This window comes from Puntigrus tetrazona, unplaced genomic scaffold, assembly GCF_018831695.1.
Source record: "Puntigrus tetrazona isolate hp1 unplaced genomic scaffold, ASM1883169v1 S000000616, whole genome shotgun sequence".
Classification (NCBI taxonomy): domain Eukaryota; kingdom Metazoa; phylum Chordata; class Actinopteri; order Cypriniformes; family Cyprinidae; genus Puntigrus; species Puntigrus tetrazona.
Genome location: NW_025048246.1, coordinates 30,621 through 42,151, shown reverse-complemented (window position 1 = coordinate 42,151; position 11,531 = coordinate 30,621). Strand labels below are relative to the sequence as shown.

The following is an 11,531-nucleotide window of genomic DNA, read 5'->3' as shown; positions in this document are numbered from 1 at the left end:
TTGAGGGACTGGAGTTTGGGATGAGATGGGGAGGATATCAGGGCTGATCTGCAGTTCTTCGGACGAGTGGCAGACTTCGACCAGGACAGCACTTTCAGGAACCAGAGTGGTTTCAGCGGCAGGTGTTTGTTGGATGATGCCGTGGTTTGAAGCATCATATGGTGAGTTAGGGGCTAACTTCGATTGCTGGGGTTTCAGGTAGGATTTCTCGTCCATCTGAAGTTATGGTCATTATGGTTCTTTGAGTGTGCGGGAGGAAGTGCTATTCTCTGTGTCTGGTTGGGTCGGGTGGTCGCTGCTGTCTCGTCCGGCTGCCAGTCAGGCTGAATCCGGCTTCTCTTTCTTTTCCCACTTCCAATCTTCCTTCATTTGCTGGAAAAACTCTCTCATCATGCTCTTCATCAGTTCTTGTGAGAAAAAACGGTGATGTCTTTTGCTCTTGTGTGGATTCAGTTTGAAAGTTCTTTAAGTCGATTCCTTGGGCTGGTTGCTCCAGGGTGTGTTTGTGCTCTTCCCATGGAGGTTCCGTTGCCATCCCAGGAGCTCTTCCCCCTTTGGTTTCTAAAGGAGGTTGACTGATTCCACGATCTCTCCCACTGACCTTCCTGCGGTCTTGAACTGTCCCATGACTTTTCCCAGTGGCGTCCCAGGCGGCGCTGTCGTTCACGTGGTCCATCCCAGCGGCCGTTTCTCTGCTTGGGTCTGGTACCTGCGTGGAAGTCTTGCTCTCTGTGGGACGCGTTCCACTCTTTCTTGACGACTTGAAGCTGTCTTGATGTTGGGCACCCTCTAGAGGCAGTCTGTGACTTTGTGTGTTGAAGTCGAGGACCGTCGGAGCTTTAGCGCCTTTCTCTGCAGCCATCTTCTGTTTGCTGTAGGCTTTGTGTGCTGAAATCGCGCAGCTGCTGAATGGTCATTGTGCGCGGACATGCAAGCACGCCTAGATGGTGGCTTACCCCAGGATGTAGATTCCTGAGGAAGAGAGTCTTAAAGTTCATGTCTTGTTCCATTTCGGGCTCGTTACGAGTTCCAGTATGCTCTCCTGAGTCGGCTGTAGTAGGCTTGTGGAGGCTCATGGCGGCCTTGTCTGATCTCCAGGGCGGCTACTAGTCCTTGTTCTGACTCTGGGTCATCAAATTCATTGATGAGAGCCTCTCGGAGCAGGTGGTAATCAGTCTTTGTCTGGGCTGGTTGCGGTCTAGGAAACTGCGTACATCAGGGCTTGATGTTGCTCGCAGTAAATAGAGTCTATCTATATCAGTGACGTGAGGTCTTACTTCCAGATGGAATTCGACGTCCTGCAGATAGGTTGGAACATCTGGACTACTTGGCACACCTGGGGTGAACTTGACGATGTTCCTGGCGATCTTGTCGAGGTCTTTTAGGTCCAGGCCGTGTGATGCTCTTTGGCTGGCTGGGTCCGTTTCTCTTGGCCTTCTCGCGAGGTATGTCTCTTCAGAGGAGCTGGTGAGTGTTTCAGCATCGCCTCTTTCCCCCTTTGTTCACTTGCCTCTACAAGAACAGGAGACCCGGTCCTACTTGGCAGGGGTGACTTTGGTGCCTCCCGTGTCCTCAGTGGCTCAGCGCGCAGGTCGTAGGCGTGTCTGAGTTCCTCCTTGACACCGTCGGATTCTCTTTGGCGTAGTCCAGCTGTTGTTCTAGGCGGCTGATCTGATTCCTTGACTCGTTCAAGTGAGCTTCGAGGGCTTTGATTCTGCCGGCCTTGTCTCTAATGTCAGTCTTTGCCTTCTCCAGTAGCTGTTCTGCGTGCACTGGAGGTTGTTGGCAGCATTGTCAAAGTCTCTTTTGGTTTGTTTCACCTCTTGTGTGGAAGCTGCTAGCAAGGCTTTGAGCGTGGTAATCTCCTCTGGGTCCTTTCTCTCCTCATCCAGCTTTTCCTGTAGTTCCTGAGCCTCCAGTTCCAGCTGTTTGATGCGTCGCTGTGCGCATGTCAGCTCCTGTTGGAGATCGGCGGCGTGCCTGTCACTCAGTTTGAGGGTAGCGATGAGGGTGTGACTTAGGGAGCAGGTGATCTTTGCTAGCTCTTTGTGGTTGTAGCCTTGGCTTGGGTCCTGTTCCATTAGGCTCGTTAGGTTGTTATCCAGCTGTTCCTGGGTCTGATGCTTTAGTGTTTCCGCGGCCTTGGGTAGGAGGCTGCTGGTTGCAACACTTAGCCATGTTTCCAGGTCTTCCCAGTGACCAACGTTGTCTGCTGTGTGAGACATGTTTTGGTGCGGCGAGGGGGAACGTGACTGACACAGACCTGGAAGAAAATAACAACCAAACAAGGCAGAACAGACAACAGCAAGGAAAGACAGAGGTGTAGATGTTTGGTGTCAGTTGATGCTAAATGTGAGGTGTCAGGTGGGTGTGGTTCTCTGTGACTGTAATCCTCTGGTGGGTGTGCTTCTAACTGGCGTTTCTGGGAGACAATTAGTAACCACACACAGGACGACAGAGAACAGAAGACAACACAGAACAGGAAGAAGGGATAGCTGGGCGTTTCGTTCTCCTGTAACAGGCGGTCCTTGCTTCTTCTCTTCTCCTTTTTTTTTTTTTTAGAAAGGGAGGAGCTACCTGTAAGAGACGTAAGAGAGGGAGATAGAGAGGAGAGAGAGAGAGAGAGAGAGAGAGGGGGGAGGTAACACACTCTTTCCTGGTCAAAGGAAGGAGGGGTTAGGCTCTATCACTGTCTCTTTCCCTAAGTTAGAGGATGCTTTTAGGAGTTTCTAAATGGGGATTTCTAAGTACTAAGACTGCGATTGCCATTAGAATCTCCTCCGGCGAGGATAAAACAATAGCAATGACAGTGTTAGCTTTTAGTTGGTTAGATTGACTCCGTGCACCAAGTAGATTGTTCCTGGGGTCGTGTTTACGATTCCTCGTCGATCGACTTTGGTTTCGGCTGGAGTAGGATAACACGCTGAGAAGGGAAGGTTTGTGAGCATGAACAATTTGAAACAATGTCGTCAAGTTTCACCCGATACTGATCAGAAATGTCTCAAATTAAATTCTTTGCTTTCCTGGTTCCCACAGGTGCGATCTCAGAAGCAGCAGCAGCAGTCAGATCAGAGGAGAGAACAAGAAGGGAGAGAAGAGAGAGTTGCTTACACTGTAAACAAAGTTGACAAAGTGTGATGCTGTTAAGCCTGATACCTAATGGTTGGTTTTACTATGTTGGTGTGATGAGTTAAGTCACCTGAGGGTTGAATAGGCCCTAACCTACTTATGGGTGTCGCCAAATGGGTTTTAGCAAAAGGGGTTTAGACTTAGGCTTTGGTGATGAGGGCGATTAACCCGTCGGAGTACAGCGGTATGGCTCCCCGTCTGGGCGCCCCTGTGCTCCTGTAAGGTCAATCAGACTTCTGTCCGACAGTATTGCAGTGAGCCTCTCAAACAGCGTCGGCTTTTGACACAAAGGTGCGGGCCCACGGTGGAGGTGCGTCAACGGCTGGCCTGGACTGACAAGGCTGCGGGCAGAGCCCTGGGTTACTGATCGGTTTCCCGATTCAGCAGCTGACAGGGTGGTTTACCTGAGCCTCCGTCCAGGTCAGCTCGTGTTGACTCCTCCTCCGTTACACAATTGCTGATGCCTGCTGCGGGTTCACTCACAATGCTAGGACAGAGAGGCCTGGCTGGCCCCCAGCTGGCACAAGGTCACGTTCAAACGGGGTCCTCACTCGCTGTGACACCTCCGAGACAACCGTCCCTGCACCAACCTAGCACTAGGGAGTGCTAGCTGCTAAGCCCTAAGTAAGGGAGAGACCCTGTAAAGAGGATTGAGAGGAGGCACTCAACTGTACACACCAACGTAACTGCAAATGACTTGAAATTTCTATTTGGTAGCGATAATTAATGATCAAAACTTCCTGAGAGTCAAGCCTGAATTAATCACTAAGTATCTTCTGCACTAGAATCCGGGATACTATGCTTGGAATAGTAAACGGAAGTTCAAGTCGATTATAATTGAAAATTTATGATATTGGTATTAAATTATAAAGCAATTATAATTAAATAAATCCCCAAAATAGCAATTATGTAGGAGTCACCTAATTTGCTAAATCTGAAATTAAAATTCCAAACCAGGGATTATATTTAAGTGATGCGTTATCACGACTATAAAGGCAATTATAATTAACCAAATCACCAGCTGAAACTAAAATTTTCAATCAATAACGGCAGTTAATAATTAAAATTCAATGCAATTATCATCAAAGTATTCAAAGCAATTATAATCAAATGAATCAGCAACTATTGTTGCAATTTATGAATATGAACCTAATGCATTTAGTAAATGACATTATGGTTTCACATTAGCAATGCTAGAAAATTGGTAATATTTCCTGATCTCATTAAATTAATAAAAGCAGTTATACTTGTTGATGGCAATGTATCATTGAAATGCTAAGGTAAGAGAAAGAAAAACGTTTCTTGTTAATACCAGCGGTTATGGCAGTTCAAACATTTGTCAACATTCTTCTCGGTAAGGGAAAGGTGAGGAAAAAGGGGATAAACGTGAAGGGGAAAGGAGGAGGAAGCCCACTATTGTGGTTTCGGCGTTCCGATGTAACTCACACACCATAAACACACAATGCATTCAACTCAATGGACAACAGAGGTCTATTCGGCTAAGAGCTAGCCTGATGCTAACAGTTTGCATAGGTTTCAATGCCAACACATTAGATTCAGTTATCCTAGCCTCTGTTCACGAACTTCAAATATGGCGCGGAGGACTGCGCTTGCGCACTTTGAAGTTAACTTCGGAAACGGCGTCCTAGGACTTCCAGCGTCGTTACTATGGATCGTGCAATTCGCTATTATGCGAGTTCGCCCCACCCAAATGCGCGGCGCATTTATAGCGAGTAAACTCGATCAACCGTCTAGCACTGACAACTTCACTTGCTAAAAGTGAGGCACTTTTACATGCATATACTGCAATTAAACAATGGCGTCATCGGACGCGGCGGTCTGCACAGTTTATTCACTTGATCAAGAATTTTCTTCTCCCATATACTTCGCGTTCTGGCGCTCTCTGCGTTACGCTCGGTTTCACTTCTTCCAGTGACTAAATGGCCAAGGATTACTTAGTTAGCTACTTCTAAGCTCTTGCCAGGGAGGAAATAGATTCATATGACAGTGGAACTCGCACTGTCACAGATTAACAAAGGCCTTATGGAAAATAAACAAGGAACACGCTTGCTTTTTCCCTCAACGCGCTCTAACGCGGATCTCTGTCTCTATGGACAAATATTACGATTACTGCAGTTTTCAAAGTCTTCACAATTCACACGCACTTTTACGTGTTCGCATGTCAAAATAAGTGCGAAATAACAACAATTTGTCTCTGTGTCTTAATCTATTCTTCCGGATAAAATAGAAAAACCACGAAATCACGAATCACAAATTTATGAATTATGAACTGAAAATCAAATCTTGCCCGCCTTGATTCTCCACCATTATATGTAGGGTTTTCACACCTAATTTTAATTATGATAATTACGAATTGTCATTTGAATCAGTTCTCAATTCAAGTTTGGGGAATTGAATCTGAAAAGATTCACGTTGGTATGCAATTCAAGTATACCTTTAAATCACTTAATACGTCCAGCGTTTTAGGGCAATTTAAATGTATGTTACCAATATGAATTTACTCTGTGATCAGCAAAATAAATCAATTGGATTCTTCGCTTTACCTCGAGCAGGTAACAACGGATCTGGGCATGAGTTTGACTTTCCAGTTACATAACACACAAACAAGAATTCGTAATAATGAAACACAATTTATTCGACAGTACCTACTATTTGACAAGACTACACTGAGAAGACTAAACATAAACACACACACACATGCATTCATACACACATTCACGGGTTGGAAGGGAAATGAATAATTGTCTGTCCAAAGTCTGTTAGCTAGTTCTGAGATCGCACTAAGAGCACCAACAAAGCAAAGTTAGGTTTAGCCTCGCTTATATGTGTCTCGCCAATTCAGTAGAGACGGAAAGGTAGTTTTACCACTGGGCGTGTCTGGGAAATCCGGCGTGCTGATTGGGCAGGCTCGTCTGTGGGATGACGTGGTCGGGCTTTCCCGGGCCGTTTGAATGAAGTCTCTCTAGCTTGGTGGTTCGCTTTGGATGAATCGGGTTGGTTATGGAAAGGGCAGTGAGTGTCCGTGGAGTGATGTGACGGAGCGGACCGGTCGAGGGTATCGGGTCGTTCTGGTTCGGAGTCTCTCTGTTCTTCTCCAAGTTCCGAAGTTTCTCTGTTTCCTTGGCGATTCCTGCAGCGACCGAATTCTTCTCGACTCGCTTGACTCCGACTCGGCTCGTTCTCAACTCAACTCAGAGAGCTCTGTTCCTGCGTTTTGAGGTGCAAGTTTTGGGCGTGCCCTGGGCAGTTGTCCAATCCCGAGGTCGAAGGGGCGTGTCCACACCTGCTTTCGACTCCGGTTTCGTGCATACTTTATCCCAGTTAGAATTGACATTCTGCACTTCTGTTCCCTATCAAAAGCTTATAAGTGGAATACACTGTTGTGCATTGCACAAACACATATATTCATTCATCACGATATTGGAAACATCGTAAGCTTCAATTTGATATCAAACATGCATTATCTAGCGCTTATGGAACGCTCTCTGTTAGAGGATTATTTAACAAGTGTATAGCGGTTCCTACATACATCCCGAAACATTTATTAAGCAGTTATTTACAGATGAACCTTTATTCGTTTGAAAGGAAGGCATTTAGATTGTTCGTTTAGTGGTTTTATGTGTGTCCTGGCAGTTCCTTTATTGTAGCGAAAAGGAAAAAGAGGCGCTTTTAAGGAATGTATGTTGGGACAGAGCAAACCTCCTTGGGGGGGTTGAAAGTGTGAGGCTGTCCTGACCACGTTGATTCACCGCGGGAGTCTTATCACCTTTTGACTTGGTGGCTTGGTAGAACTGGTCCCAGATCAGTGCGCAGAACGAGTTATCGTGCTGTCGACCAGATGTTGCAGTTTCAATCATCCCAATCTTGGCGTGGGTACTCTCGGATTGGTCGAGCTCACTGCAGCGACAGTCCCTTGAGAATGTTTGGTAGACGTTGCGGCGCTCTGCATCGCTCGGCTGACCATCTTGATTGCCTTTATGGTCCGGGTGCGGAGGATGCGCGATTTTACGACCTGGTTCTAGAGCGATTCCCCCTTTTATGGTTCGTGTCTGTTCATCGAGGCCCCACAACTACTACTACTATATTCTCTGGTATAAAAAATAAAAATAAATAAATGAATAAATAAACATCATCACCCTATCTCTAAGGGAGTGCCCAGCCACCCTACGGAGAAACTCATTTTAGGCCGCTTGTATCCGGGATCTCATTCTTTCGGTCATGACCCAAAGATCATGACCATAGCTGAGAGTAACATTGAAGATCAACCGGTAAATCGAGCTTCGCCTTGCGGCTCAGCTCCTTCTTCACCATGACTGTTACGACCCATTTAAAAGAGTGAGGTACCAGTAAGACGTGTTAACGGGATTCCAGCCACAGTCAACAGATGAACAAACGAACATAAGGATTTTAAGGTATTTATTGAGTTTAACAAGTAAAATTAATATAATGAAGGAGCACTGATATCAGAGAGATCAAGGCCAAAATAATAAACCAAAAGAGCTTAATAAAACAAAATATATAAATTACCTAAGGATAAGGAAAAGAAAATACAAATCATCTTCCCTAACTCCTAGGCAAAAACACATAACCAAAAATATGTCGAAAATAAAGGGCAGATCTCTCCTACGCTCTAGAGTGGTTACTTCAACATTACACTTCTTTTGTTATTAACTGAAACCGACAAAACATAACGACGAGGAAGGCAGATGGTCTGTTGGCTGTGGTGGAATCCGGGCTCATCACGCCATGGTCGCAAGCGCCAATTGAGCTCGCCATGTTTTGGGCGCCGCCCTTTAAAGACGTCCCCATCCGGATTCGCCCAATCACGTCCCTCGAAGAAAAGCCAATCCCTGCACACAAATATTCAAAATACACAAACCCCGATGCCGGGTACCGTAACACCCCCACACACAAATAAAAACAACTTTTAGTTGATTTTACATGAAATCAAAAGAACGAGACAAGGCATCGGCCAATACGTTGTCCTTACCCTTTTTATACCGAATTTCTAAATTATAATCCTGAATAAATAAGGACCAACGCATGATTCTTTGATTTGAATTTCGCATACGTGATAGAAAAACTAAGGGATTGTGGTCGGTAAAAATAATTACAGGGGCAGAACTCGATCCAACATACACTTCAAAATGTTGCAAAGACAGTAACAAAGCGAGTGTCTCTTTCTCGATTGTGCTGTAGTTTTTCTGGTGCGGTAAAAATTTTCTCGAGAAGTAGGCTACAGGATGCTCCACTCCATCGTCATCATCCTGAAGCAGAACCGCGCCAGCTCCGGTGGCACTGGCATCAACATCAATTCTAAAATCACGGGAATAATTCGGAGCGGAAAGCACTGGAGCATTACACAATAGCGCTTTTACAGAATCGAAAGCATGTTGGCACTCAGTAGACCACAGAAATTTTTGAGAGGCACGAAGCAAATTAGTTAGAGGCAAAACAACATCAGAAAAATTTCGCAAAATGCTCTATAATAACCTGCCATGCCTAAAAACCGGCGAAGTTCGCGTTTAGTCTGAGGTACTGGAAAATCAACAACCGCCTGCACTTTTTGAGCAACAGGACGTGCTTGACCTTGTCCTACTTGTTTTCCCAAGTAAGTTACCGTTGCTTTGGCAAACTCACATTTAGCCAAATTTAACGTAAGGAGGCTTTAAGCAGATGCGTGAAAACAGTGGATAACGTGCTCACATGTTCTTTCCAAGTAGAAGAATACACCACAATATCGTCCAAATAAGCCTTACAATTTTCCACATCGCCTAACACGGTGTTCATGAGGCGTTGAAATGTTGCTGGAGCGTTCCGTAGTCCGAAAGCCATCACTGTGTAATTAAGGAAGTTATCTGGAGTGACAAATGCAGAGATTTCGGCTGCCCGTTCTGTTAAGGGAACTTGCCAATAACCCTTCAGAAGGTCTAATTTCGTCACAAACCGAGCCGACCCCACATTATCCACACAATCTTCCATTAAAGGCAAGGGAAACGAGTCAGGTTTCGTAATTGCATTTACCTTAATCGGTGCAAAAACGATGAGATCCATCGGGCTTCGGGACGAGTAGACAAGGCGAACTCCACGCACTGGAACTAGGCACAGCTAAATCATTTTCCACTAAATATTTCACCTCAGACTTGATCATTTTTCGTTTAGCTGGATTTACTCCATAGGCATTTTGTTTGATTGGTGGGTGATCGTTTACTTCAATGTCATGTTTAATTACAGACGTTTGAGTCGGAACATCAGAAAACAACCCAAGAAAAGAGTGAATTAATCTCACAATGTCAGCTTTCTGCTCTTCAGTTAAGTGCAGCAAATGAAAGTTGAGGTCTGACAGAATTTCAGAATTATTTAATCGGACACCAGACACAGGAACACTTCGCAGGCATATATCGTCGTCAGCTATACTGGCCGGTGATACCGTATCGCCGGAGGCCACTGGGATAATAGTGCGTTTTAGCACTTCTCCCTTATCTCGAGAAACGTAACCTTTAAGCATGTTAATATGGCACACCCGCGTTTTTCTCCCCCGATCGGGAGTACCGATAATATAGTCAGTATCGCTGAGCTTCCGATCAACAACATAAGGTCCAGAAAACTTTGCCTGCAAAGCAGAGCCAGGAACTGGTAACAAAACCAAGACTTTGTCTCCTTTCTGAAATGAACGAAACACGGCATCCTTGTCAAAGCAACTTTTCATCTTTTTCTGAGCCCCTGCCAAAGCTGACTTGGCTAGCTCACGAGCTTTATGAAGGCGTTCTCGAAATGAGCTAACATAATCCAGCAGATTTACGTTGGACTTCGCGTCAGACAACCAATTCTCTTTCAGGAGTTTAAGTGGACCTCGCACTGTATGACCAAAAACCAACTCTGCGGGGCTAAAACCTAAAGACTCCTGAACAGTTTCTCTGAGGGAAAATAAAAGCAAAGGTATTCCATCATCCCATTCTTTTTCACACTCAGTGCAATACGTCTTTAGCATGGTCTTTAACGTTTGATGAAATCGTCGAGTGCTCCTGTGACTCAGGATGGTAAGCGCTGAAACAACATGCTGAATATGTAACTGAGACAGAATTTGATTGAACAGCCGGGACATAAAATTCGTTCCTTGATCAGTTGGGACGACCTTCGAAGTCCAAAAGTAGAAAAGAAAAGAGTCAGGGCCTTCACAATTGCTTTTGCTCTCAGTGATCGAAGTGGTATAGCCTCGGGAAGCGGCGTCTGCTGCGCACATTAAGCGTAAGCAAATACGTATCACGGATTTCGTCTTGGTAAGGTCCCACACAATCTAAAATAATGCGCTCAAACGGTTCACCGACAACATGGATCGGTTGAAGAGGTGCAGAAGGAATAGTCTGATTAGGTTTTCCAACCATTTGGCAGAACCACGACAAGATCGGCAGTACTTGCCAGCAGCGTCAGACCTTATACCAGGCCAAAAGAAATGACGGGTTACTCGATAAAATGTTTTGGTAATTCCGAGATGACCTGCAACGTTATCATGCGCAACACTCAGCACTTGGTCACGAAATCTTTTGGGAACTACCAACTGGTAAAGCGTGTCCCAACCCGAATTATCGGATTTTGAAGGAGTCCATTTTCGCATTAAAACTCCGTCTTCATAAAAATAACCAACTGGTTTGCTCACATCATCCTTTTCTAGGACAGCAGAGTCTCGGCAGCACATGAGCGATAGATCTTGTTTTTGCTCAGCAGCAAACGTCGCCGCGGTCGATAGCCAGCAACAGGTCCACAGGCTTAGCGTCAGCACCACTGACAGGAGACAGCGACATAGACACAGACTCATCAGGCTGTAACAGGACAGAGTCAGAATCATCCTGATCAACAAGGAAACTATCAGAGAGTTCAACAACATCAGGAAACTGACTGGGCTCGAGTAATGACGCACGCAGGGAACACAGTTAAATCTCCCGCATTTTTTCTAAAAGCAGAAGTCGCAAGCGGATTCTCAATGACTTCAGGAACGGGATGTACTTTTCCACCTGCCAAGTCATTTCCAACGATCATGGTAACTCCCTTCACAGGCAACTGCATTCGTACAGCCACCTTTACGAAACCGGTTATCAAATCGGAACGAATATGCACTTTATGCAAGGGAACCTTCACAACTCCCATTTCAATTCCCTGAACCAAAACATCAGAGCCACAGTACGTCTCCTTCGAAAACGGCAACGCACTTTCTAAAATGAAGGACTGGGCGGTTCCTGTATCATGCAGCCAGGTAACAGGAACTTCATCCTCCTCTAAACCACTGATAAAGATCAGACCCTGACCAGTAAAGGGTTCGAAAACAGAATCAATTGCAAACGATTCCGTACTAATAGTTCAATGCAAGCCAACACTTTTTGTTT

At 45.4% G+C, this 11,531-nt stretch overlaps 1 pseudogene; it reads right to left on the bottom strand.

Moving 5' to 3' along the window:
- Positions 1-258: 258 nt before the first annotated feature.
- On the bottom strand, positions 259-2,420 carry LOC122334669 (annotated as a pseudogene).
- Positions 2,421-11,531: the final 9,111 nt, after the last annotated feature.